The sequence below is a fragment of the Cricetulus griseus genome, unplaced genomic scaffold, assembly GCF_003668045.3.
Source record: "Cricetulus griseus strain 17A/GY unplaced genomic scaffold, alternate assembly CriGri-PICRH-1.0 unplaced_scaffold_32, whole genome shotgun sequence".
Classification (NCBI taxonomy): Eukaryota; Metazoa; Chordata; class Mammalia; order Rodentia; family Cricetidae; genus Cricetulus; species Cricetulus griseus.
Window position 1 is genome coordinate 80,160 of NW_023277053.1, and position 9,915 is coordinate 90,074.

Genomic DNA, 9,915 nt, shown 5'->3' on the forward strand with positions numbered 1-9,915 from the left:
GGGAGAGCAATGAAAGAGATATCTTGATAGCGAGAGCCATTATGGTGTTAAGAAGAAACCTGGTACGAGGGAAATTCCTAAGAATCCACAAGGATGAACCCAGCTAAGACTCCTAGCAATAGTGGATAGGGTGCCTGACTGGCCTTCTCCTGTAATCAGATTAGTGACTACTCTAATTGTCATTATGGAAACTTCATCCAGTAACTGATAAAAGCAGATGCAGATATCCACAGCTAAACTCTGGGCCTAGCTCCAGGAGTCCAGAAGAAGACAGGGAGGAGAGACAATATGAGCAAGGGGTATCATGATCACCACTGTTTCCCCAAGCTCTTGAAAACTCAGGGACTCTAGACAGACAAGTTAGGGAGCATACATGGAATACAGTAACTAGCCCCTCTGCATTTGGATGAGAGTGTGTGGCTTGGTCTGTTAGTGGGGCTCCTGCCAGTGGGAGCAGGTCCCTGGTGCATGACCTGACATTTTGGAGGCAATTCCCTATGGTGGGATGCCTTACTCAAACTTGATGTGGGGGAGGGGCTTGGTCCTGCCTCAATCAGATGTGCTTTGTTGACTCCCCATGGGATGTCTTATGCTCTCTGAGGAGTGGATGGTGGTGGGGCAAAGGGGAGATGGGAGGAGCAGGAGGAGGGGAGGGAGAAGAAACTGTGGTTGGTATGGAGAATTATTTTAATTTTTTTAAAGCAAAAAATTGTTCAGAAAAACTATGCAAAGGGGTCTAACGATTGGCTATATGGATTCTTAGAGAGTTTATACAAGTCTATTAACGTCCTCATCATAATAAAAAGAGAGAGGAGGAACCATTAGGAAGATCAGAAATGTGTGGGTTTTCCTTAGCTGTGCCCATTGCCTGTGACATCACAAGGACTCATTGTGAGGTAAGATGGATACCAGTCCATATAATGTGCTACCTGGGCTGAGTTTTGTCCTTGTTCTAAAAAGGAGTTATTTGGTGGAAGAGCAGTTGGAATCAGTCATTTCTCATAGTCTTGGAATTTCCTAGCTGATTGGATCTTCAAAAAGTGAGTTTCCTTGGTTTTCTGTTTAGCTATGGGTGTTTAGCATTTTCTGACCATATTTGTTTTTGTTTTGTAATTTTTATTCCTTCAGTGACTGAGATTTTCCTTTTTTCCCCAACCTTATTTCTTTGTTAGCTGTGTTTTTGTTTATTTTAACTTGGTAGTATGTATGTACACAATGAGGGATTTGGTCAGGACTACATAGTCCTCCTGTAGTGACCTGGGTTGAATATTTACCAGCCTTTATACCACCTCCCTTCCCATGTTACGTGACCAATACTTCCTATGATACAAAAACTACACCCCCTTCTCTGAATATGACCAAAGCTGACAAAAGTGCATATTTGTGTGTTTGTTTAATTGGATTGTTTACAATAAAACTTTCTCCAGTTCCAAAAAAAAATTACAGTGCCATGAAGAATATAAGGAGCCTTGTAACCAGGCAGGCAAAGACCTGGCTGGAGGGAGATTAAGACAAAGGTTACAATCAGGCAGGCAAAGGCCTGGCTGAAGAAAGATTAAAAGAAAGGAAGCATAGGCCCACTACTTGACCATTGTAGATAAGAGTGAGAATATGTGGAGTGTGGCAAAGTGTGATTAGCAAGATTTAGCAAGCTATTTAAGTACCAGCGCAGAACTAGGAATTTTAGAGTGTAACACAACCCCATGTCCTGGAGCTCTCCACTGCTAACCTGAGACAACCAGTCCATCAAGCTGAGTGCTGCCCTTTCTGAACCTGATTCCATGACTCCAGGCCCTCAGGAGACTGATGGCTCAAATCCAGAGGAACAGAAGTCTGGAGCCCCAACCTGCAGGCTGCTGCAGAAGAGGTACCCCCTGATGTGAGCCTATTATCTGTGGTTCTTAGGATTGTTTGCTTATGCTTGTGTGTTGTTTTGACATAAGTGTGAAGTAAAACTTATCTACTCAATACCAACTCCCTGAGTTTGTCATTCCTCCCAGGTCAAAACCTGGTAAGTGCTCAAGACAGTTGCCATAGTAGGCAGGATTCAGGATAAGAACAGTCTCTGAGGAATGTGCTGGGGATAATTGATTTAGTTAGGACTGCTTGGAGGAATAACAAATTTAACTCCCCAACCCACTTGCTAATCCAAGATGCTAACAGACTCCTTCAAGGTACCACCACCTCGAACTGCAGTACCTAGGACAAAAGCTGAAATACTGTAGGAAGTGTGGGCAGAAGTGAGGGATTGAAGGTTTTCCCAAAACACCACCCTCCCTAAATGTTCCGAGTATGGAAAGATTACTATGCACTTTGATGCCAACTCGGGGACTTGGAAGAGTCTAAGTCTTGGAGGAAGAGCGCAAGGTTGTTATGGAAACCTCCATATTCGTCAGTGGATAAGCAAGAGAATAGGAAAATGGGCAGATCACCAATTTGAAAATTTACTGGGAACAAAACAAATTGGAAACTTACAGTGGTACTGGAGAAAAGAGGCAATTAAATTTTTATATACTGTAGCCAGTTGGTTTTGGCCATGAATACGTTAAGAAATTCAAAAAGGCAAAGGTTTCACCAGTGACAGGACAGGAATAGGAGATGAGTTTGAGGAGCATTGGCACCCTGTGGCCAACAAAGTAAAGAGTAAAATAGGCATGAAGGTAACTGAGGTAGAAGAAAACATTAGCTACTCAAGGAGCTACCCATGCAGCAATAGATACCAGACCAAAAGGAGAAACATAAGCTATATTAATGAAAATTATACAGGACATAGATAAGGACAGACTAATGGGGAAAAGGTTAGCCTTAAACATAGTCAAAAAGGGATTGGGGACCAGATCCACCCCTTCATTCCCAGTGACTACCCAAACTAACAGAACTCCAATAATTAGGAAGCTGGAACAAAGCCTCAACCCCTTTTCTGGGGGAAGCCAGACAGCCACGATACTAACCAGGTACTCAGGTAGAGGAAACCAGATCCTTTAACCCTCAGGAGATCTCAGAACTTAGAAGAGAATATGCCCAGAATGGCATGAAAGATGCTGAGTATATGTGTAGACTGTTAGAAAGAGGGGCTGACAGTAATGCTGACAGAAGGGGAGTTGAGAAAGCTAAGAACTATTATAGAGAATCCTTCTGTCCACGAGGCTTTAGAGAATGTATTAGATACCTCTTGAGGAAACACTCACCCACTATTAAACTGGATAACTGCAGCTTGGAGACTAGCATTCCCGACATTAGACCTTATCAGTTTGAAACAGCAGGAAAATAGGACAACTATACAGAGGAGATTGAACAATGCAGAGAAGTAGGCATACTGTGGTTTATATATAATCAAGTAGCTACACCACAGGCAGCACCTTTTACACCCCAATTGAGAAAGATCTTAATAAAAGGAGCCCCACCTCACCTAAAAATAAGCCTAGTAGGACCATTACAAGGATGTCAGACAATATGAGGCAATAGATTTTTTAAAGGTTTTAGGGACATGAATATAGAAAAGGTAGTATCATTTAATGTCAAGGCAAAACCACCAATAAGAAAAAGATTTCCAAACAATAGACCTTTAGGAAATAACAAGGAAATGCCAATAAGGAGGCAATCTATAAACTCTAACCATTCAGAAGAATTATTGGAAAATGAGGCAGGCCATTTAATGGACCGAGACATAGTCCAAATTTTAGATCTAACTTTGGGCCAGATTTTAGACCCCACTGCAGATTTGACAATAAACCATCCATAAATAGTACAAACCCATAAACAAACACATATAAAAAGCCTTTTTTAGGACAAAGGCAGGAGAATCCACTAAGAGGAGCTCCTGCCCACAGAGCCTCCAGATAAGCACACACACACACACACTGATAACAGACCCTTTGTGGCACTGCCCATAGTCACTAGCAAGGGATTAAAGATATGCAAGTGGCTGTTAGATATGGGGTAAGAAATAAGTATAATTACAGAATTCTCAGAATATTTTAAACCAAAAAGACAGAGAGAAATAGCAGGAGTCAATGCATCTAAAGTAGTACCAGTAAGTTAAACTTAAGGTATATGATACAGAGATACCCTATAAAAGGTGGTATAGAAGAAATCAACAGTACAGTTAAAAACCCTATTAGAGGAAGCAATTATAGAACCAACACAGTCTTTTAATTATAATAGCCCTGTATGGCCAGTGTTAAAGCCAAATGGAAAGTGGAGATTTACAGTCGATTATAGAAGAATTAATGAAAAGATCCCTCAGCTACCATGATGTAGAGGATATCTTTTTAAGAATTAAAAATAGGGCACCAAAATAATGGCTACCATTGATTTATCAGATATGTTCTTTGGCATACTGCTGCACCCAGATTCAAGAGAAATAACAACATTTCCATGACAAGGAAAGCAATATACATTCCTTAGATTGCCACAAGTTTACCTGTATAACCCTATTACAGCTCATAACACTCTTATGACAACATTACAAGACTTACAAATAGACCCCCAAATACAGATTTTAACTTATGTAGGTGATAAATTGATTATGGAAGACAATGAACAAGTTTTAGAAAGAATGCTAGATAAATTAATTACACATTTAAGAACTAAAGCATGGCCTATTAACCAGAATAAAGTTACTAAACCAACAACTGAAGTAAAATTTCTAAGTGTACATTGGTATATTCAGAGACCTTGCATACCAGAAACAGTAGTAGATAAGTTAAAGAATTTAAAAGTACCTAAAAATAAAACAGCGGTACAACATTTAATTGGCTTACTTGCATATTGGAGACAGCATATTCCATATTTACAAATTATATTACAACTTTTATATAAAATAGTTGAAAAAGGCACAGGATTTAATTTGGGGGGAAAGAACAGGAAGAAACACTAAAATTGCTATTAGAATATATACCTCAGCATAAACAACTTTTCTATGTGCAACCACAGAACACCATACAAATAGATGTACTATATATTTAAGGATATGGTAATTGGAATATTTTTGCAAAAAGAGGAGATGCCAGACACCGAGTGGGATTCTATTGCAAAAGATTCCCATGGCCAGAAAGCAAATATTCGTTGTTTGAAAGAACAATTTGAATGGCTTATGAAGCCTTCAGGACAGTCCATTCAACCCTCAGACATAACCAGGTTTTTCTCCGCTCAACTGTACCCATTCTGAACTGGGTTAAGGCACCAGGAGAGGCATCGGCTGGACTACCCATGGAAGGAAAGGTACTCCAATGAAAATGGTAGCTAGTGGAATTCCTTAAGAAAGTACCTACGTCTGCAAAGGGGTCGGTACCAAAGGTGTCGGAGTCGAAATTACAGTCCAGCTGCCCCATGGCTCCTGAAGGTTTTGCCTTCCCAAACACCAACCCTCCCCAGAAACAGGTACCAATGGGGCATTGGGGGACGCAGGAATACGATCCCTCCCTGGTTAATGCCTGGTTCACTGATGGTTCAGCCACCACCAGGAACAATAAAGTCCATTGGAAAGCAGCAGCTTTCAGACCAGGAGATGGACTAGTCATTACAGAATCTGGCACTGAGAGATCAGCACAATATGCGGAAGTGATAGCCACATTGCTGGCAGCCAGATAGTCCAAAAAGTACAACTACAAGGTGATGTACCTATATACTGACTCTTGGTGCATGGCAAATTGCAGAGCAATTTGGTGTGGAAAATGGAGATTAACCGATTGGAAAATAAACGGAAAAGACATGATCAAAAGAGGCCTGGAAAGAATTGGATGAAATAGCAAAAACAGTGAAAATTATAGTGTTTCATGTGGATGCACATACTAAAAAGGAGGGGGAAATGTATGAAAATAATGATATAGTGGATAAGCTAGCCACTGCAGCAGTTAAATTAAGAGGAGAATGGAGAGCAGTGCCGAAGGAGACGATAAAATTACGAAGAGAGTGGACAAAAGTAGACCCTATAAAAGAGGTAGCCATCACTAGAGAAGAGATACTGAAATATGTGAGGCCCTAGGACATACAGGGACACATGCAATGATACAATGGTTTGAGGAAAGGAATCTACAGGTAACCTGGAAGGATACAAAAGACAGCATAAGAACTTGTAATAGATGTTCCAGTCAGCATCTCAGATTCAGACACAATTACAAAGGACAGATAGGACACAGATTACATTTCAACTACATAGTGCAGATAGACTTCATAGAACACATAACAACACATAAGAATCAATACTCATGCACTATGGTGGATATACATATAGGACTGGGATTAGCCAGGTCCTCTACATCCCCAAATCAAGGAACCACCATATTGACATTATGGACATGGGCAGCAAAATATGGAGCACCCAATATAATAAATCTGATCAAGGCACACAATTCACAGGCCAACAAACACAAAGAGTGCCCAAAATTTTAGGAATCATGTGGGACTTTCATACAGCTTATAAACCCACAGCAGCAGGAGCCATAGAACAATTCAACAGAATGCTTAAAAATAAATTAGAATCTATGAGAGATACTAAGATAACTCTTGCCTTAGAGATAGCAGTATATGAATTAAATAATAGGCCTAGAATAAATAGAAAATCACCCTTAAAGGAAGTAATAGATATAATGCCAGAAATAGAATACCCAACCCTTATAGATAATCAAGTAATGAGTGATTATAATTGCATTTACAGGAATAAAAAGAGAAAGGACATAACTAAGACTGAAATAATAGCCCCAGGCACAGGAAAAAACATTTGGATATATCAAGGTAAAGGAGATTTAAAAATCACCAAATTGGAGGATATTGAGTAAATGTAATACACATGCATACAAGTAAAGATAATATATTACCTACTATGCATTTCATTAATAACAATTTACCTCATCCTCCCTTTCTGGGATATGGTGACACAGTTCAGCAAGGAGATATACAAACACATGAATGGAACGGACACACCAGGAAGCAGGGTAGCCAACTATTCAATGTGCTGGCTACATCTCCTTAACCACAAACTAACATAAAGGTGCAAACTGAGGAAGGCACTTTCACTTATACTTGGATTTTTCACTGCAGTCACAAAGCATGTATATCCTGCCATTGCAGATCCTTTGTTCTTTATCACTTTTGGAAATAAACAATGACTGAATAAAAATCACGTTTAGATACACATAAATACCTTTCAATTGCCATGTGTACATTTTAACTTGACATTGTAGGTTACAGAGCAGCTTTAAGATCAACCAAGGAGAGCCGGTCATTGGTGACACACGCCTTTAGTGCCAGCACTCGGGAGGCAGAAGCAGGTGGATCTCTGTGAGTTCAAGACCAGCCTGCTCTACAAGAGCTAATTCCAGGACAGGCTCCAAAGCCACAGAGAAACCCTGTCACAGAAAAAAAAAATCAATCAAGGATACATGAGCAGAACTTTTCAGAATTGTTAGACTAAATAATTTTTTATTCAGCATTCACAAACACTTATTTATGTGAAATTAAAGTTTCATTTGATACAGACTTTATACACTGCAGTTTAAACAGACTTGGCATCTGACAAACCCATTTGGGGCCATCTTCTCCAGATACAGACAAGAGGAATAGAGAGACCTAGTGAGGACAGGAGAGGAAACAGGCAGCAGGAGCATGGCGGGAGGATTCTGTCATTAGGGAAGGCAGCTGATCTCATCCTGGAGCTGGGCCTCAGCCTCTGCCTGCTTCCATTGCTAACTCATGAGGGAACAGGTAAGCAGACAGGAGGGTAGCTATGATAGCTGCAGCAGCTAAATAAGGCCATCTGCACACCCAGGGACACCCAGAATACCTTAGAGATGTGGTTAATCACAGGATGGTTACAGGTGAGGTCTCCCCCAGAAAAGGAGTAGCCCTGGAATAAGTGACAGTTTGCAAAAAGGCCCTTTGTTCTGATAATAAGTGTTAGGATGACTGGCTCTCAGCAGTCACCAGCTCTGGGGAAAAACTTGCAGCCTGACTTTTCAAGGAAGGGGACAAACATGAGTAGCCCCAAAACAATTTCTGGTCAAAATATGGGAACAGGAGCAACTACATTCCTCCAACCATGGAGTTCTTGGTAGTAAATGGCAATAGATAAAAGAAGACCAACAGTCCCTAGATTCAAAAATCAAGACCTCCATCAGTTTCTCCAGGATTCATATACAATGGTAGGCTCAGGTGTCTCACCTTGTAGACAAGAAAGCACAATCACATATTAGCTGGGCACACACCTTGGGAACTCATTAGCACTCTTCTCCCTGCCCTTCTCTGGTCCTTGGTGCTCACATTGAAGGGATAAAGTTGCAAACAGCTCCTGAGGTTATACCTGACCCGAATTTTATCTAGAAGGCATATGGTAGACCTCACCTTCCAAAAACACCCACCAGCTCCACAATGCTGCCCAAGGTTCTTCCTTCGCTATGGCCCTCTTTCTTCATATACCCTCTTCAGACTCCCATCACATACACACTTTATTCAGGAAACCAACTGACCTGAAGACGACTAGGCTGCTGCACTTTCCTGGACACACTGTCTATTGGATTCTACTCTAAGAACATGGGTGTAAAAGCTCCACCAAACAGGAGACTCAAAGCTCCTCCCATTCTTTGTCTCCTCCCAACAGAAGATCTTCAAACCCTTCATCCTGACACACACTTTGAGCCCCTCAGGTTTCTTCGGCACACTATGGAGACCTAATCTCATTGATGAAATTATCCTTTTTGGGGGGTTCAACACTGGGTTTTTCTGTATAGCTTTGAGGATTATCCTGGCATTCATTCTGAAGATCAGGCTGACATCCATCTCGGGGAATTCTAAATGCTGTGATTAAAAGCAGGCAGAACCACTGCCCAGCTGCTTTGATCATTCTTGTTTTCTAGATCTGTGTATGTTGAGCAGGCTGGCCCTGCAAATCACAGAGATTATTTGCCTCAGTTTTCTGACAGCGGGAATTAAGAGTGGCTCACCAGGGGCTGGAGAAATGGCTCAGAGGTTAAGAGCACCGACTGCTCTTCCAGAGGTCCTGAGTTCAATTCCCAGCAACCACATCGTGGCTCACAATCATCCATTATGAGATCTGGTGCCCTCTTCTAGTGTTCAGATATACATGGTAAGCAGAATAGTTGTTACGTAATAAAAATAAATAAATAACAATCTTATTTTTTAAAAAAAAAAGAATGACTCACAAGACCCTCCAAGAAATAATCATGTTTTATATAACATTTTCTGATTGACATATTAATGTGAAAATGAATATCAAGTGAAAATTGGCCTTGGCCTCTTGAGTCTCCATCCCAGAATGAACTGGGGCTCCACTTGTCAGTGCCCATATTAAAAAATGGACTTATACTTAACCTGCTTCTAGGGATCCTATTCAGCTGTTCCTTTGGCTGGGATCCCCGTCTTGCTTTTCAAGGGCTGCTAAGATTCTTCCCTCATTGTTTGCAACAATTTCCAACCTCCCTCTCCCTACTTGTGCCACCCCAAAACTCTACAGCTCCCCTAGCTTTCTGTAGACCCTGTTTTCTCTCCATTGATTTCCCCAGGCTCCCTGATGGTGTCTGGGGTTCTGTTCATAGAATGCCCTTAGGTATTTGGGTATTGAGAAGACAATTCTGGTGTCCTTTTTTGAGGGACTGAAGTGTACTTAATCAGTGCTAAGAAACCTTCAGTTTGTTTCCAGGGGTTCCAGCTACTCCCAGTGCAGGAATACAATAGCTCCAAATGACATATTACTTTTTCGGGAAACCTTTTCTGACAAAATCCTGGAAATCTTCCTTGACATCTACAAGGGCTGTATATGTTCAAATTTTAAAAAGCTGGGTGACTTGAGGCTCTTTGGCAGAGGTCTTGTCCAGGTTTTTGAAATATTCTGGCCTCAATTCCACGAGATAAAGGAAAAATGAAAAATATAATGAAAAAAATATTATTCCATGTGTTTAT